Consider the following 20326-nt stretch of genomic DNA (forward strand, 5'->3'; position numbering starts at 1 on the left):
AGTTCTGTTGAATCCTGCTGTCAACAGTATCTCCATTAGCAATGCCACCACTCAAGCTTAGCCATGGCTCAGGCTCACTGAAAGCAATGGGACTGAAGTTAGTTGCAACTCAATTGTTGACTCAACTGTGCAAACCTGAGCAGACTTACACCCTTCTAAGCCCACTGACTTCAACAAATTTAGAAGGGCACAATGCTGTTTAGGATTGCACTGTTTGTCACGGCCAGCTTTAGCTGGATCAGAGCCAACATGCATAATGGATTCCCATCAAAGGTCCAGTCTGACATGGCATTTAGTTGGACAGCTGGACTGTGTCACAACTTCTTTCCCCTTCCTGACAGGGATGGATTAGTTTAAGGCACCTAAGATGCCAGACCATGTAAGCAGCGAGCCTGCTATTTTGCATCTGGTTCTTTTTGAAGAGAGGGTCTGAGAGGTTATAATGCTCAAATGGAAGTGACAGTTAGTGTTGACAGTTGGAGGTTGAATGCTTCCCCCCTCCCCAGAGGACAGAAAACTGGGACTGTGTGAGAGAGTTTTACTGGAGGATTTCTGATTACTTTGGGATACTTGCACTTCAGGCAGGGCAGAAAGAGTTACATGTGGATGAGTTGGTATCCTCTCTGAAGAACTGGGCCATCTTTATTTGTCCATACTGAAAGTAACCAGGAAGCTGCTGAGACATTAATCTGGAGTTATTATTCCCTTTCCCCTGATTTTAGAATCTGTTTTTTTTTTTAAGTTCATGTGGTGGGTTTATTGTGTGTTAATATTCATTTTTTACATGAACAAATAACTTCTTTGTTTCATATATAATTAGAGTTAATTGCAAGCTGAAACAATATTGTAGTATAAGCGGTTTTTTCTTTTTTTCTTTTACTATATGGCTTGGATCTGCCAAGACAAGGGGGAGGCTGATTTTCTCCAGTTATCGTGATATCCAAATAGCCTTTTCATTTGTTTAAAGTATGTGAATTAGAACAGCCAGCATGTTAAACTGGAGAGCAGAGCTGCTTTTAGGGTTGCCAATCTCCACGTGGGGCCAGGAGATCTCCTCAAATTACAACTGATCTCCAGACTACAGAGATCAGTTCCCCTGAGGAAAATGGCTGCTTATGATATCCCTGACCTGGATGACCCAGGCTAGCCTGATCCCATCAGATCTCAGAAGCTAAGCAGGGTCAGCCCTGGTCAGTATTTGGATGGGAGACCACCAAGGAATACCAGGGTTGCTGTGCAGAGGAAGGCACTGGCAAACCACCTCTGTTAGTCTCTTGCCATGAAAACCCCCCAAAAAGGGGTCGCCATAAGTTGGCTGCGACTTGACGGCACTTTACACACACACACATGGTGTTATACCCTGCTGAGGTGTCTCCCTCCCCTAACTGTGCCCTCCCAGCTTTTACACCAAAATCTCCAGGAATTTCCCAACCCTGAATTAGTAGCCCTTGCAGCATTTTCATCTTGCATTTGAACCTCACTTGGCTGGGCTTGTTAGAAAGCACAATGCACAAAGTACAAAAAGACAAGTGGCCTGAAGTGAGGTTACTTGATGGATAAGAGGACTGCTGCTCAGCATGACTTGAAGCAAATACTTTAAAAGCACCCAGTAGTGAAGGGAGTAGGAAGGATGCTTTACATGCAGGAAGTCCCAGGTTCAAACCTTAGCACATCCAATTAAAAGACATCTTGGGTAGCATGGATAGGAAAGACCTCTGTCTGAGAACCAGCAGTTGCCATTCGAAGTTGAAATATTGGGCAAATAGTAGGCTTGAGCTGAATTCAGGTGTCACAAACAATTTTGTTGCATCCAATGCAAGAACAAGTAGGCTTGCCAATCCCCCAACAGGGTGGGGCATTCATCACCCCCAGTGCCATCCCTCACTGCAGATCTCTTGGGTCTCCTGCTGTGCCTGGCAACCCTCAGAACAAGCCAGGAAGTCCTTTTAGCTTGTGTACTTCTTTCTCTCCTCCCCTCATGTGCGCAGCCAATATTGGAAAGTTCTCTGTTTTTAAGAAATCAGTTTGCTGTGATGTCCAAATTGGGGTACTTGAACAAACTGTGGTTAGTGTCTTGCTTATAAACTGGGAATTCTTAACCAGTATGAAGGTATAGCTTAGAATCCTGGATTGTAGGCAAGAAGAAGAAGAAGAGTTGGTTTTTATATGCTGCCTTTCTCTCCCACTTAAGGAAGAATCAAACTGGCTTACAATCACCTTCCCTTCTTCTCCCCCCAACAGACACCCTGTGAGGTAGGTGGGGCTGAGATAATGTGACTAGCCCAAGGTCACCCAGCTGTGTAGGAGTGGGGAAACAAATCAGTTCACCAGATTAGCATCTGCCACTCATTCGGAGGAGTGGGGAATCAAACCCGGTTCTCCAGATCAGAGTTTTCTCACTATAATGTAACAGGTGTTATATTAGACAGGAATTATCGCAAAAATGGTAATTTCATAAGATAGGCTTGCTTAAACCATGAGCTTGGTAAGCCTCTCTTTTTCCTGCCAGCCTGGGACTGTAAAAACTGGGGAATTAGTAAGTACCTGGCAGTCCCCAATTTGTTGCTGAGGGTCTTTGTTTTATTTGATACTTCTGCAGGTCTGTCATTGAGGTCTCTGTTTTCACAAGACTTTTTTTTTCACTTTAAAGTGTTTGCAGAACCCATAAAGAGGTAATTTAGGAGCAAGTTCATTCCATGTTGGGGTGCTTGCTATATTCAGAGAGTCCAAGTCCAAATAACCATGCTCAAGGTAAATGATGGTGGCAGAGGGACCCAAGAATTATTGACTTGTTTACAAGTTTGATCCAAAGCATCTCACAATAAGGTGGTGCAAAAATCAGGTCATGTAGTAAAGATTAAACTGGTTCTCCAAGGATTTGCAGATGACACCAAATTGGGAAGAGCAGCGAACTCACCAGAAGATAGAGATAGAATTCAATGAGATCTGAACACACTGGAAAAGTGGGCAGATGGGAACAGGATGCAATTCAACAAGGATAAGTGCTGAATTCTACATCTGGGTAACAGAAATGAGGGACATGCATACTGGATGGGGGATACACTTCTGGGCAGCAGTGTGTGTGAACAAGATCTTGTAGTACTGGTGGGCCATAAGTTAAATATGAGCAGGCAGTATGAGGCAGAAGAAAGAAAGAAAGAAAGAAAGAAAGAAAGAAAGAAAGAAAGAAAGAAAGAAAGAAAGAAAGAAAGAAAGAAAGAAAGAAGCTAATGTGATTTTAGGGTGCATCAACAGAGGCATAACATCCAGATCTCAAGATGTCATAGTTCCGCTGTACACTGCATTGGTCAGGCCGCACCTGGAGTATTGTGTGCAGTTCTGGAGGCCTCACTTCAAAAAGGATGAGGACAGAATGGAGCAGGTGCAGAGAAGAGCGACGAGGATGATCAGGGGCCTGGAGATCAAGCCCTATGAAGAAAGGCTGAGGGAGTTGGGAGTGTTTAGTCTGGAGGAGGTTGAGGGGAGTCATGATTGCTCTCTTTAAGTATTTGGAGGGCTGTCACTTAGAGGAGGGAGGTTTTTGGGGTGGAGCTTGAGGAGGGCAAGGTTTGGGTAGGTGAGGGACTTCAATGCCATAGAGTCCAATTGCCAAAGCAGCCATTTTCTCCAGATGAACTGATCTCTATCTGCTGGAGATCAATTGTAATAACAGGAGATCTCCAGCTAGTGCCTGGAGGTTGGCAACCTTAGTCAAAGTAGACAATACAGACCTTGATTGCCCAATGGTTTGTCAATGTATTCATCATGTGGCAGGCCAAGGAGAAGCTGTGAGATAAGAGTACAGAGCAGATGCATGTAGAAAACTGAGACAGACAATTGGGAAGCAATATTTAAGTAAGAGACTCCAGGAGAGCTGGAGGGTGTACTTTAAGGCTAGACAGAATTTTATGATACCTTAATCTGGTCTCTCAAATAACAAACTTCTGTATCTCTATCTGAAATATGCCTAAGGCTTGCTTGCTCACATAGTATAGAATTGCAGAAGTATTCTTTGATTTTGAAACCACAATGTACCTATGATATTCCTTAGAGTGTGAACACAAGGGCTGAGGAATAGTTATCATGCAATCCTATTTGCAAAACTGATATCATTATTATTGTTAGACTAGTCAATTATTCTATGAGTAAATGCTATGATGGTTTGCAGCTCTGAGTGGGGTAGGGATGCCAGAATGTATTATTGGCCCCTATTGCGAGGTGACCCTGATAGTGATTTATGAATCAGTGTTCCTTCATTCCTTATACATTTTTTAAACTTCCATGGTTGGTATCTAAAGAGCTGGTTTAAGTTAACTAAGGACTTACTTTTTGGCTAGCTTGCTCAACTGGTCAGTGAGTGGAGCTAATAACTCCAAGGCCATAAGGTGAAACCCAAGCTGGCTATCCTGGGCCAGACAACAGCCTCATAGTTCTGTGCCCGTTGGGAGGAAATAGCTGTATGTCAGAGCCCCTAGATTGCTGGTACAACTCATAGCAGATCTAACAATAGATCGGTATGCTTAACCAGTATTATTATAAATTAGGTTAATGAACAAAACTTGCTGCGTACCACTTTTTAGGAATCTGAGGAAGAAATCTAGGATTGCTAAGTTCATCCTCAGGGTGGTTTGAGCAATATGAAATAACTCTCCTTCACTGGATGTCAGAAGTCCTTCCAAGTGGGGAGAAGGTAATGCCTAAAATTTGTGCTGAGTTGCCACCAACATGCAGACACTCAGTTCTATCTTGCACTACCAGCAGATCCTAGAGAGGCTGTGGAAACTGTGAACAGGTGCCTTGATGCAGTTTTGGAATGGATGAGGCTAACAAGCTGAAACTTAATCCTATCAAAACAGAGTTGCTACTAGTGGGGAGAAGGTTTAACCCAGGAAATGGGTTGTCACCTCTTCTGGAAAGGGCTGCACTCCCCCTAAAGGAGCAAGTTTGCAGCTTGGGGCTACTCCTGGACCCCTGCCTCTTGTTGGATAAAATGGTGGCAGCTATGGTCAGGGGAGCCTTTCATCAGCTACAGCCTGGGAGCCAGCTGCCATCCTCCCTGGGCAGGAAAGATTTTGCCACTGAGGTGCATACCCTGGTAACATCTAGATTACATTACTGCAATGCACTCTATGTGAAGCTGCCCTTGAAAAGTGTTCAGAAACTTCAGTTCATACAGAATGGTGCAGCCAGAATGTTGACTGGAGTGAGTTGTAGGGACTATATCACCAGAGAGCCATTGTAGTGTAGTGGTAAAAAGTGGTGGACTCTAATCTGGAGAACTGGGTTTGCTATCCCACTCCACCACATGGCATTTGCTGGGTCACCTTGGGCCAGTCACAGTTCTCTCAGAACTCTCTCAGTCCCACCTACCTCACAAGGTGCCTGTTGTAAGGAGAGGAAGGGATTGTGATTGTAAACTGCTTTGAGACTCCTTAAGGTAGAGGAAAGCGGGGTACAAAATCCTTCATCTTCATCTTCTCCTCCTCCTCTTCCTCCTCCAGTCTTGTTCTACCTACACTGGCTTCCAATTTGCTTCTGGGCTCAATTCAAGGTGCTGGTATTGACTTTAAAGCCCTGTACACCCTGAGACCAATGTATCTAAAGGACCACCATCGCCCATATGATTCTGGTCATCTTTGGAGGCCCTGCTTCAGTTGCCTTCACCATCTGAGGCTAGACAGAAGGTGACCCAAGAAAGGGCTAGCGTGGTGTAGTGGTTAAGAACGGTGGTTTGGAGTGGTGGAGTCTGATCTAGAGAACTGGGTTTGATTCCCCACTCCTACACAAAAGTGGCGGAGGCTAATCTGGTGAACTGGATTTGTTTCCCCACTCCTACACATGAAGCCAGCTGGGTGACCTTGGGCTAGTCTCTTGGGCTCACCTACCTCACAGGGAGTCTGTTGTGGGGAGGGGAAGGGAAGGTGATTGTAAGCCGGTTTGATTCTCCCTTAAGTGGCAGAGAAAGTCGGCATATAAAAACCAACTCTCCTCCTCCTCCTCCTCCTTCTTCTTCCCTTAACTTTGGAATGACCTCTCTAGAAAGATTTGTCTGTCTACCTCTATTAGTGTCTTCTGCCAGCAAGCGAAGACTTTTTTGTTTCTCTTGGCATGCCCCCAACAACAATTATTAGCCTCCTGTCTTTTTCTGGTGCTGTATGTTTATGTATTTTTATTGAATGATAATTTTACTCTCAGGAGCATACCTATAGCTCATTTCATACTTATAACTAGTTGGTTAGATTTCTGGATCAATGCCCATCTGCAATCGAAGTGAGCTGGGTCACCTTGGGCCAGTCACATTCTCTCAGCCTAATACCTCACAGGGTTGTTGTTGTGAGGATAAAACAAGATGGGAGAGCAATGTGGCAAGCCATTTTGGGTTCCCATTGGGGAGAAAAATAATAAAATACACCTGTGTGACTATAGCCTGGCTGAACACAAAAAGAACACATTTTTTTAAAAAAAAATTGCAACCAGAATAGATGCCAGAATTCATAACCCAAACTTTTAAAAGCAAACTTGGATCTACCCCTTTGACAACAGTTTGCTCTGAAATGATTGAATCTTTTGAAGAGAATTGTTGGCCTGTGCTATTTGTCTTTCTCCTTTGGCAGTCCTGGCATAAATATTTCATTTAATTTATGTTCCATTTTTTTTTTAAAAAAGTCTCTATAAAATGGAAGGGTACCTTCCCATTATGAAATAAATGATGTTTCTATATTGCCTTGTGCTGTTCTGGTTGAAGCATCTGTCTATGAAAGCCAGCTGCTCTTTCATAGCAGGGAATGTTAACTCTTTCTAAGGTTCACACTCCCTTTATTGAGAGATGGAAAGGAAGTGAGTCATAAATGCCAACATCAGCAGGAGCTATTTTGGCTACCGCAATACCATCTAAACTCCTTTGTTGCCTGAAGTCTACATAATAAAGCCTTTTTAAATCATTAAAACACTGAGCTGAATTATTTCCACGGAATTTTGCCAAGCATGTATTTAACAGTTTCTGATGGTAGCTGGAACCTGTAAGGTCTTTCTTTCTTTCTTTCTTTCTTTCTTTCTTTCTTTCTTTCTTTCTTTCTTTCTTTCTTTCTTTCTTTCTTTCTTTCTTTCTTTCTTTCTTTCTTTTTTTTTTTTTAATACTCCAATCCAGTATGCTTCCTCATTCTATTTCATTTTGGTGCATTTCAATTAGTCATTTGTTATCTCAATACCATACTTCCCAGTAGGTTCCTACTTGCCAAGGACAGCCACGATTTTCTGGTACCTCCCCCTAGTTAATCACTGTCCATGTTTCGGAGAGATCTTGGATATGTTTAAAAATTAATGGTAACATGCACACATGTGCTACATTTAGAAGGTGTCTTTTCATTTCCATCTGTCCCTGGGGCACAATCTGAAACACACTATTTAGGGTATAAATCCCAGTGAACTCAGTGGGTCATATTTCTTAGAATGGTCTGTGCTAGTTAAGCCTCTGAGTAGTGTCTGAGTTTGTGTGTGTGGTTACTTCTTCAATCTAGGGTATGTAGGCTTAAATGTACCCTCATGAATACTAAAAGTATTGTACAGTCTGCCATTTCACATATTTATCTTGGCAAGCAAGGACTGTTAGGGCCTCCGTACACAATACAGAATCCTTGTATCTGTTGTTAGGGTGGCCAACCTTCAGGTGGAGCCAGGGGGTCTCCTGGAATTAAAACTGATCACTAGATGACAGAGATCAGTTCCCCTGGAGATAATGGCTGCTTTGGAAGTTGACAGTATGGCATTATACCCCACTGAGGTCCCAAACTTGTTCTCCCTAGGCTCCATCACCCAAATCTCCAGGAATTTCCCAACCATCAGCTGGTAACCAGTGGCAGATCTACATTTTTGGAACCCTGAAGCTTGAACTGCTATGGGGCCCCCTTCGCAACCAGCAATAGGGCAACATCCAACAAGGTCCAAAGGGCCTTGCTGCCCTTGCAAGGACCTTGAGGCCCAAATGGCAGAGAACAAGGTGGTGGTGGGGGGAGTCCTTGAAAATGGGCCATACAGTGATGAGGTCTGGGTAACTGCTGTTATCTTCTTCAATGGGGTCGTTTTATGGCAGATGTATTGGTTCATTCTCTCATAGAGAGGTAGAAGGTCATCAGAGGGGGCTCGTTAGGATAAAGAGGTGAAAATCTGATTTTTGGTGTTAAAATGCACAAGCGAGACAAGTGCAGCCTGAATTGAGAATTCAGATGTCTTTTTATGGTTCCGATTGGCTCTAGCCTAAGGGCTGTGCTATAGAACTATTAAGCTGTGCACTAAGGAAGGATTCTGGGATCTAACTGCCAAAATGTAGGCTATAAATAGTTTCTGGCGAGCTCAGTGAACTCATACAGCTGGGGGTTCGGGCACTGCAAGCTCCCAAGAAAATTTTGAAATTTGACCAATTACAGGGACATTTTATGGCCCTATGAAATGGGTATTAGAGCATATTCTAAGGTCAGTATTAAGTACTTCAACCCATTGGCTTATGATTCTATCACTAAAATAGCCTTATTTTAATAACAAACACTTTAAAAAACTCCATCAATTTTGTTGAAAAATTCAGTCATTAAAAAAAAAAATTGCTTCAGGGCCCCTCCGGGATTAGGGGCCCTGAAGCTTAAGCTTCCTTAGTTTCACAGTAGATCTGCTACTGCTGGCAACCCTTCTTTTGGTAGCACTTCCTCACTTTCATTGCCTAACATGTCTGACCTCTTATCTTTGATGTGTGTGTGTGTATTGTTTGACCATTCTTCCAAGTGTTGCTATGACTGTGGAATAGAAAGTGATGACACGGAATGCTAAGGTATCATGCTCTCTGGCTCCCTTGAGCAGGCACAGTATGTAAGCTTGTCCTGAAACAGGCTTGTGTTTAATCATACTTTTGGAACTTTGGAATGAAATGCAGACTCCTTCCTCATCAGCTGGTAGAGAAACCAGGGTAGCGGCTGTCGGGGTGGTGGTGGAGGTTCATTCAAAAAAGCATGAAAGCTCAGTAATGACTGGAAATGAGCTTCAGTCTCCAGTGAGGTATATGTGTGTGTGAGTGGTAGCTGATTCTTCCAAGGTTGATTAAAAACATTTCAAGGGGAGGGACCAGGTAGAGATAAAAGAGCATGTTCTAAAATAGAGGATCTGCTGGGACAGAATCAGAGTGATGAATCAAGAAGTGGATGACTGCAAGTGGCACAGATCTGAAACACAGAGCTAAATGCTAAGATGTTCCAGGTAACTCTGGTCAGACCTGATTCAGATATAGGTAGGGTTGTCAACCTCCAGGTAGTAGCTGGAGAGCTCCTGCTATTACAATTAATCTCCAGCCGATAGAGATCAGTTCACCTGGAGAAAATGGCCACTTTGGCAATTGGACTCTATGGCATTGAAGTCCCTCCCCTTCCCAAACCCCGCCCTCTTTAGGCTCCACCCCAAAAACCTCCTGCCAGTTGCAAAGAGGGACCTGGCAACCTTAGATATAGGCTTGGCCTTAAGAAGCCCTAGTTGTCTACATAGAGATTGCCTCTCCTGGTATGTTCCCCGGAGGACTCTTGGTTCAGCTAATAACAATCTTTTGGTGGTCCCCGGCCCGAGGAGTGTCCGGCTGGCCTTGACCAGGGCCAGGGCTTTCTCTGCCCTGGCCCCTGCCTGGTGAAATAGCCTCTCTAGTGAGACCAGGGCCCTGCAGGACCTCAAAGAGTTCTGCAGGGCCTGTAAAACAGAACTATTCTTCCAGGCTTATAGTTGAGGCCAGCTACAGTTCTTATATATAAAGGCTGGCTTCCCTAACCTCCCTACTGCGGGAACACCTTTTATTCCATCTGGTGCTTTCCATCTGCTTGCCTAGGTAAAGTTTGTTATATTATGACTCGTATGTTTAGAGGCGCCTAGGTAATTTAGTATAATGATTATACGATTTTATAGGGCTATTTTAAAATGTTTTAATGCTTTTATTGATTTATATGACTTTTATATTCTGTAAGCCGCTCTGAGCCTGGCTTTGGCCGGGGAGAGCGGGGTAACAAATGGAAATAAATAAATAAATATTAAAAATTAGGCTATTAATTTCCTGGCAAGACGTCCACCTCAACAATGTTTTTGGTTCATTTTAGGTATAGTGCACAAGTGAAAATATTACTAGACAACCTTGTTTTCATTGTATGCTTTCATTAATTATTTATACTTTTAATAGATACTGCTGAATGAAAATGATATAACCAAATGAGTCTCTTTTTACGTGGTGGTGATTGCTGAGATGCCCATTTACTATGACCAAAAGATGTAGACAATTCAGGCATCACACCCAAAAAGAAAAAAAGGTTTTCATACCGCACAATCCCTATAAAGCTGCAAAACAAAAAGAAAGCCAGTGTTTACCACTCTTCCCCATCGGATTCCCCCCCCCCCCCACTCACACACACAAGTTTCAGGGGCAGGTTTAAAATATGTTTAAAATGTGCCAGAGTAAACTGGTCCCACTTTGGCTGCTCAACAAAGCTTGTTAATTGGCTCACCTGAGTTCCTCTCGCAGTTGCTTTGGGCCATCCAAATGATCCCATAGTCAGCCTGTTGCGTTCCTGTATTTTCTGGGGGGTTTCCCTGTTTTTTTTCCTCCAGTCTGATTTGTGGCAATTATCTATTCTTTCATTAATTTTAACATATTTAGCCTATGTTTCTGACAAAGGGCTCCCAGTGGGTTACAGTGAATTTGTTACTTCACATTTTTCAGGCTTTCCTTATTCCAGCTTGATTATTATTTCCTGTGTTCCCTGGTTCTCTCATTCACAAATTATTTGTAAATTATCAGCTTTTGTTCCCTTGGGGAGGGGAGGCTTTTTTCCCCCACTTGGTATTTTGCCAGAGTTGCTGGGCTTTTTATTTTGTTTATTACAATGATCATAAACATTTTAAAGCAAATTTTAAGCAGTGATTCTGGCTATATAAAAAAAGCTGTATGGATGCCACGTCATCCTCCCAAAGGAAAAACAACTCACTTTTGATGCCCCAAGCAAAGAAGAAGTAAGTAAGTGACCTGATAACAAAGGAACAAGAAGGACATTGAAGGGAGAGGCAGGGTCATTGTTGAAGGAAGTTTGCTTCTAACCTTTTTGAGCCTGTGGGCACCTTTGGAATTCTGACTCAGCATGGTGGGCACAGCCACAAAATGTCTGCCATAGCTTACCTTCAAAACAACCAAAAAGGGGATCTATGCTGAAAATAACCAAAGTAATAGAAACCACAGCGTATGCAGCTAGATGAATGTGTTAACAATAAAGAACGTCCAAACAATGGCTACAGTTAATAATTGTTAATAGCTTATAATATACGCTCAAATATGCAAAAATACCATGCATAACACAAAAATTCTAGCTCATGGGCAGATAGAAAAACATGGTGAAGACCAAATACAAGTCATTGTAGCATTTAATAGTAAACTATCTAGACTTATTTCCAAAGCTACACAACACAACACAAGGCTTTATTGGCATATAAAAAGGAAGAACACACATTTGGATAAAACCAAGTACAAATAAATAAAATTGGATAAAACCATCCCAAATCAGCCATTAAAGAAAGACCAAAGCTACACCAAGTAGAATACATTACAATATAATAGAACAGTCAAGTACTGGTGATATGAAAACCAAAGTTCACGTAAAGAACAAGCACCATTACCTATTGGGTATTTGTTGGGAAGACTGTAGCTACATGTATCTCCCTACTATTGCAACATTTTCTCAGAAAAGGGCTGATGAAATTCTCATATGAATGGGTGGAATGTAGACATCCCATCCCTACAGTGATGTTGCTTTCCACTATTGAACATTCATCCTGCTCTACCTCAATGTGGCTTCTTCAACGTAGTGGCCTTGTCCACGTTTAGTATCTCTACAGTATTCAGTCATCTAGCCACATATGGTGTGGTTTCTATAGCTTACCTTCAGTCACGCAGAAGATCCTTGTGTTATCCTGGCAGCTGCTGCCAAAGCAACATTTTACAAATGTGTACAGGCAATCAAATCTCTAGTTGCAGTCAGTTGTAATAGCAGGAGATCTCCAGCTAGTACCCGGAGGTTGACAACCCTAGACACCATGTTGCGGACCCCTGAAGTAGACATATCATAGTATCTTACCTAGGCAAGTACCCCATGGCAGCCGGGGGTGGGGGGACTTACCAGCAGTGAACTGAGGCCTAGCTCTCACGTTGTCAGTGACGTGTTGACATCACTTCCGGCATCAGAAGAATAATGTATTTATTGTGGACAAAGCTTTTGTGGGCCAGAGCCACTTTAATTAGCGCTCACTTCATTATCCTCAGTCAGAAGTTAGATATACAGAGGAATGGATGGAAATGATGAGGGGAGAGGGGGAGAAATTATTACAACATGAAGCCAGAAGGGAGTGGTCCATAGTCACTTTTTTAATGGGATTATTTAATCTTCTGGATCTTGTTTTCATATTGTGATGCAACATAATGTATCTTGATTACCTGAATTTTTGGACTCAGTTTGTAGTAAATCCCCCTGTGTGTATGTTTGCATATGAGTGTGTACATGGACACCCTGCATCCTGACAGTGAAGTGCTATACTAAGAAGACCAATTCCTACTGGAAAAGCATATTTTGTCTTTGACCTCTAGGGAGTACCTTTATTTATAGAAAAAAAATGTAATACTCCTTGGACTCAATTCCATTTTGGAGGACATAGAGCCCTGGGGTTTTATGTCATTTTTGTGAAATTTGCTTTATTTACCAATATGCAAGCAGAGCACAACACACAGTCATCTCTGTCAACTTCTCCAGAACTAACCCTGCTGTTTCTATATACATGCTCACACACCTGGGAAGAGTCACCTTCTCCAAGGTCTCATGGATACTTAAAAATCTGGAGATTGTCTTCTAACAACTTCCATTGAGGAAACCTCAGCTGACCATTCTGGATCATCATCACAAACAAATAATCATCACAACCAGCATGGTGAAGTGGTTAAGAGCGGTGGTTTGGAGCGGTGGGTTCTAATCAGGAGAACCAGGTTTGATTCCCCACTCCTCAACATGAATGGCGGCCTCTAATCTGGTGAACCGGGTTAGTTCCCCCACTCCTCCACATTAAGCTAGGTGGATGACCTTGGGCTAGTCACAGTTCTCTTAGAGCTCTATCAGCCCCACCTACCTCACAGGGTGTCTGTTGTGGGAAGGGGAAGGGAAGGTGATTGTAGGCCAGTTTCAGTCTTAAGTGGCAGAGAAAGTCGGCATATAAAAACCAACTCTTCTTCTTCTTCTTCTTCTTCTTCTTCTTTCCCTAATTATTCTCAGCATGGAGTTTGCCTATTTGGCTGCTGCTGCAGTCAAACATTTTCATTGAGCTGTCTGCTACAACCCCAAGACCTCTTTCATTCTCAGCCAGTTCAGATGGCACTCCTTTGGAGCTTCGTACTGAATATAAGCAGAAGGGGTTGCTAGGCCAAGCTTGGCAACAAGTGAGAGGGTTGGGTGCAGGGGCATGGGGGATGAGTTATGTGGGCGACATCACCAACATCACTACTTCACTTTCAGGTACAAACCAGAAGTAACAGTGGGTAGCTCTAGGAATCACTGGAAACACTGTGGTAAAAATCTGTGGTTTTACCGTAGAGTTTATGGCAACTTCTAGAGCTACCCATTGTCACTTCTGGGCTGTACCCAAAAGTAACATACCGGCACAGAGGCCGGTGGCAGTTTCTTTTTCTCTTTTATTTTCTTCTGCCACTGTTTGAATCAGGCAATGGGGACAACTGGTGGGAGGCCTGGTAAGCCTATAAGTGGAAAATAAATATAAATAAATATATATATATATAAATGTATCTACTGAGTGGGTTGGTAACTAGATGAGTACTCTAATGAGGGGCAGGCTGATTTGGACCTAGAGGCTGCAGTTGTTGATGCCTAGTGAAATAAAATCTGTTTAGCCAAGCAGTGTAAAAGATCAAGTGTGCCCCAGTCTCACCTGTAGAAAAGAGACACAAATTCTTCAGACTTATCCCTAAGAGTTAACTCAAACAGCAGTGCACCATCTATACACAAAACTAGTCCCATGATTATTCCAGTATGTGTAATGCACATAGGATAATTCAAAACACATTTTAGGAGGTTTTGGACAATAAATTCCTTCAGCTAGATCAATGGCTCTGCTGTATCAGTGCTTATTTTCAATTTAAAATGAGTTTAGCTTGAAGAAGGATTTTACAGTTTGAAACATCCTTTTTTTTAAAAAAATTGCGCATGCATATTTTAATAACAAGTTGTTGTCTGGTACTTCAGCACACAACTGATTTTGTGCTGGTGAATCAAGAAAGGTTATTACTGTCTGCATACTTTGCCACATATATATATATATAATAATGCAAATAGATTATTATAGGACTGGTAGGAATCTCACCGTTGTGATGATTCAAATCTGATAGAAAGCAAAACTAACAGCTAGGGTTGCCAGCTCTGGGTTGGGAAATACCTGGAGATTTTTGGGGCAGAGCCTGAGGAGGGCAAGGTTTGGGGAGGGGAGGGACTTCAATGCCATAGAGTCCAGTTGCTAAAGCGGCCATTTTCTCCAGGTGAACTATTGGCTGGAGATCAGTTGTAATAGCAGGAGGTCTCAAGCTAGTACCGGAAGGTTGACAACCCTACTAACAGCCCAGTTATGCTTTCATTTGGATCTAAGTGTGTGTGTAGTGGGGGGGGGGGGCACTGCTATTTTCATTTCCATTCTTGACATAGAAAAAGTCACTACAGGATATCTAGACCATGGTCTGGAATGGCTTTAACTGTCATTCCCTTACCCCAAGGTATCCTGGGAACTGTAGTTTTGTAGGATGATTGTTAAAGTGGCATAAAATGGGGTATATCCATTAAATATCGTTGTGTACATACCTTTCTGCTTGTAGTAGTCATTCAAGGACTCCACCATGGTGCAAAGAAGTCATTTTATGGAGCAAAAATTCACCTTCTCAAACAGATTGAACAGCACTGTAGAAATTGTTGCCCAGCTGTCTCAGGCCAACAATGTACCAGGTTTCAATGACATGCAACTGGACTCTATGGCATTGAAGTCCCTCCCCTCCCCAAACCTTGCCCTCCTCAGGCTCTGCCCCAAAAATCTCCATATTTCCCAACCCGGAGCTGGCAACCCTGCCTGTGTTCCAAATTGCACCTAATATAATAGGCATGCTTATCTGATCCTGGAGAGAATAGGTATGCATCACAACCAGTATCCATTTAAACCAAATCAAAGCCACCCAAACCGAAATTTTTTTTGACAGCCCTAAAGATTGTTCCCCAGCTTCTATATGGGTCACAGCTCTGCATTTACAAAGATATTCGCCTACTGGAAATGATCCAATGGAAGTTTCTGAGGAAGATACTTGGAGTTCCAAGATGTGTTCTGAATGCCTTCCTCCAGTTAGAAACTGGAGTAATCTCTTTGGAGTCCAATATGTGGATCCGAGCACTTAACTATTGACTAAAACTCATAGTCAACCCTATTGGTCTAACCCCTCTGATTCTAGCTGATAATCACTGCTCAACTTGGCAAAGTGCAATAGAGAAGATGCTCCAGAAACATGGCCTCTCTTCTCAAGCCATATTGCCTATGGGATACCAAAAAGCCAAGGAAATGATCAAACAGAGACTCTTGGACCATGCCCTTCAATCAGATAGGGCTCAGTCTCATAAATATTCACTCTATTCACCCATCTTCCAATACATCAAACCTTTCCACCCTGCAGACTACCTTCTATTCCTGGAAGTATCCAAATACTGAAAAGCCTTTACTCTTGCACGTTTTAGTGCCTTACTTTCAGCTGTCCTGGAAGGCAGCTATCTCCGTACTCCCTTTCATCAACAACTATGCCCATGCAAAACAGAGAAAGTGGAAACAGTAGAACATGTTCTGCTGCAATGTCTCTTCTACAACGACATAAGATCACAGTACATTCCCCCCCTATTGTCATCCTTTCCTGGGAGATCGGAAGAAGCAAAAGTTTCCCTTCTCTTAGCTGACTCCTCTTGGGAGATAACCATCCAAGTAGCCAAATTTTGCCTCCGGTCTAGTTGGATTCATAAACGGCTAATTGAAAATCTTTCCCCATAGAAGATCTTTCCTCCTTCTTCAAATCATCCTTCCCAGAATCATCAACTTTTATTATTTTATTTTATTATTTTAACCTAACTTTGATTTTTATTCACAGCTGATATTGTATCGAAATATTGTATCGAAATAAAATTTGATTGAGAAATTGGTGAATTCTTCTAGGCTGGTTCATCTCTATTGCTGATGCAGGACACCTAGAACACTTCCGAAGAGCTAGTTCCCTATTTAAAAGTTTGCAACAGTGTTTGAACTGATCTTCTTCTTACTTGTCTGTTATCTTACATGTTAGCTTATATGTTCTATTCTCTTCCCATTTTTTTTCTTAGTTCATCTCCTTTTCATCCCTCTTCTGTTCCTGGCCATCCTTCCATGGCATCTAATTTAACTTCTTTTGGGCAACAGGAAATACTGAATCACAGTAGGAAAGATACCGGGAAGTCAAAAAATCCAGTGATAAACCCCAATTGGCCTCTGCTGAACACACGTTCAATATAGCTCATAATAACAAGAGAAAAGGGCCTGCATCTCAAGGTATTGCATCCTGTGCTGACCTCTATCCAAATAATCTATATCATCCAGTTCACAGCTTGTCCAAGACACCTAACATGCTGTGAGTCTTTGTGGGTGCACAGTTGTGTGATGCTGGACATAAAACTCAGCTTTCAAATATCTCGGATTTTTATTTTTAATACTGCTAATAAATGTATTAATTTACTGTCCCTATGGATTTTGTTCTAATCGACCAGCACATTGCTTAAATAAAAATATACACATGCTTTGTTGAACAGGAAACACAAAGATAATTCTCAGCCAAGATTAAGCAATAGTAGTGAGTGGCACATTGTTTGTACTGCATATAGTCCCTTTCTGGTGAAACACTTTATTCTACAAAACTGAAAATTCCCTCTCTGGACTATTCACATATGATATGTTTAAGTTTATGTGTATATGAATATGTCATACAGTGCGCTCATCTGAGGGTCAGGATTAGCTGTGTGTTGAGTGGTTGTATGTTTCCAGTAGCCTTCCTAGCAAACAATATGAGGATGAGCAAGAAAAACAACACAGTGAGACAGATTTTGAGGTTTGTTGGTTTGTTTCCCTGAGGTTCTATAAAAGAACAAGATGCTTTTGACAATTTTAAAAAATTCTACATGAACATTTCTGATCAGATCTGTACTATAACTGGAGGTTCCATGAATATCACCACACATTTGGAGATAAGCTCGATGTACTCCCCCTCCCAAACCCCTTCCCTCTTTAAAGGTCTCTTCACAACAAATGCATAAGGCAGCTGCTCAGAGAAAGCTTCCCTTCTTCTGAAGTTTCTTTCCTGTGATTGAATAGAATTAAGTTATCTGGAGGAGAAATCATCCCTTTGGAAAGGCACTATCAAGATACACGCAAATTTAGCTGCAACAGAATCTTCAGAGAATTCACGAAAGGGAGGTGGGTGGAAGCAAAGAGCAGTCCCTTCATAGTTCAAGCTGCCTTTTACTTGTCTCTTTTACATTGTCATTTGCTTTTGAAATACCAGCTCAATCTAAATACATTGTTGAAGAGATAAAAATAACATCACAGCTAAGTGGGTAACCTTCACATGGTTTTGAACGGTTACACGAAAGCATTTCCAAGATGCCTTTCTTTCCTTTTCTTTTTTCCTCTCCCTGGCAATTGCACAGCCTTGCTTCTGGATCTAATCTGTTTTAAGCAGTAAAATGGCCAGAAAAGGAAGTCATTATTTTTGCATGAAGAATATAATGGTAACCATAAAGCAAAGGGAGGCTGAGCCTGAAGGAGACAATCTGCGAATTACCAAAGGGGACAGCTAATCTACTGAATCTTATTAGCATACTTTATACGACAATTGTGGCCTGGCAGGTAGTAGACTGTGTTTGTATCTACTGTAAAAATGAATACTTCCTTCCTCCTTAGATATTAAATAAACCTTTACCTTCTTTGTGTGAATACAAAAGGTAAAGAGTGCCTTCTATTGTCACAGTTCCTTTGTAGTGTTGACAGAAATCAGAGTCAGCATGATGTTTGTAGGCCATCATCCTGTCACAGGGGTCTTCAACTTTGTTGAGCCTGCAGGCATTACTGGAATTTTCAGAACAGGTTGTAGGTGCAACCACAAAATAGTTTCTCCCACAGGGGGATGCAGGCAACCATAAAATGGCAACCATGAGGCCAGAGGCCAGATACAAGGCACTGGGATGTTCCAAGCTGAATGTTCTCCGGTGATGGAAGCAGCTGTTCCAAGTGGGTGCAGACACAAGGGAGATGCCTCGTAGATTCTTGTGAAGCACCTGCTGCTCCATTGAGGTGAAGGAAAGCCAGGATTGGCTCTTAACTTTGGAGATGCTTTGGAGAAAAAGGAAGTATGCCGCAGGGTATGCTGCATGGCACCCTTCGGAACCATGTTGGTGATCATTGTCCTATCAGTTTATTTGTATTTATTTGTAAGCAGGATGAAACCTGCTTAGAGGCAACAGCTTTGTTCAGTAAGATCTTGTTCTTTAATATCATATATCTAATATTGAACATGGCCTGAGAGCATGGCTCAAAAAATCCCCAATGGGGCCAGGTGCAGAAAGAACAGCATAGCAATGCTCCTTACATCTAATCTATCCACACAGCACTACACTCACACATTTATTTATTTATTTAGTGCCTTTTAACCCCATGTGGTCCATAACAATAATATAGAGATGCAGGGTGGCTGCATTCCTGAAAGGGGGGGCAAGCTCCTTAGGAGCTGATGTGACCCCATGCCGGCATAGGTGCCACCTTATCATGGAATAAAGTGACACCTATGTCATCCCTGGGGCAAACACACCGGCATCGGGCAAACACGCCTCCGCTGCCAACCCAGCCATGCCAGCAGGGAATTCCTGAAAGGGAAAACCTGTGCTGGTGGGGGGGCATTCCAAGGAGTGGAGCTGACATTAGTCAGCTTCCAAACCTCTTTCACCCTGTGAATGCCCTCTCGAGCTGCAGTGTTGCCATGCCACCTTTTCTGGTGGAGTAGCCTTGCTTTGCTCTATGGGAACATTTTTGCTTTTTTATATTAAAAATTATTTTTTCAGTCCTTTTGGCTAATGGGAAGCCTCTAAGGCTGTGCCACTTCTGGCGTCCGAGGATCTACTCCCCCCTTCAGGAATGGGCTGCCCAGCACAAACCATCCTAAACCTACCTCCAGAAAAGCATAGGCTTCTGATGGAAAGCTTTCTAGGATTTCTTGGAATCCTTGCTGCATAGTCCCAGCAACCAATCTGGTAGCAGTGCATAGACAAACAACAGCTAGAACACATATACTAAAACATGGCTTTGAAACGCTGCTACATGGAGCCTTGAGGTTCTTCAGAACATTATCAGGTGTTCCTGAATGGGAAGGTCCATAATGGGGAATGCATTTCCCTAGAGGACACCTTACCTGCTGCTCCTGCTGCTCCCCTCCAATGTGCAGCTCTGTAACTGTGTATTCTTGGTTTGCACAGGCAATATTCTAGGATACACAGCTAGAGTGAGACCCAGCTAGTGTGGATGGCACTCCCTGTGAACTGTGTATCCCAGAATATGTCCCAGAAACGTCTGTAGTGCTAACGGTTTTGTGGCAGAGATGCAAGGGGGTTCCTTGGTAGACATGGACATAGTTGCCTCAAGGTAGAGAGTCCAAAAACAATGAGATTGAGAATATGAGGATAAAGAGGTCCTCCCAAAATCCAGCAACATGTTTGATCCTGACATCTTTCCTGCAGGAAAAAAAAGAAGACAGTTATATACTTTCCTAAAGAGCAAGGCTATATGTGAGGAAATATAAACCAGTGATCTATTGAAGTTCTTTGCCTGTCAGATTTTGGCAGCAAGAATGAGTCATTTTTATGAATGTGCCTTTACTGTGATATTACTGAAGTAATATAACAATATATTTTCAGAATAAACATGATTTAACACAAATTCCTAAAACCACAGTATCTTGCCCAGACCTACCATAGCTGTCACTCTCTTCCCTCCCAAGGCTTTGTCAGATGTGGTAATAAACTTTGCAAGATGGCATTTCATTGTACAGGGGTTACATGCACCAACTATTTATTTATGTATTTTATTAACGTTTCATGATGGAAGCCACAAGGTTGCAAATAAACTTGGCTTCATAACATGCACAGCTCCCTTTCGCAATAAATAACAGGAT

The sequence above is a fragment of the Euleptes europaea genome, chromosome 4 (genome assembly GCF_029931775.1).
Source record: "Euleptes europaea isolate rEulEur1 chromosome 4, rEulEur1.hap1, whole genome shotgun sequence".
NCBI classification, from domain to species: Eukaryota; Metazoa; Chordata; class Lepidosauria; order Squamata; family Sphaerodactylidae; genus Euleptes; species Euleptes europaea.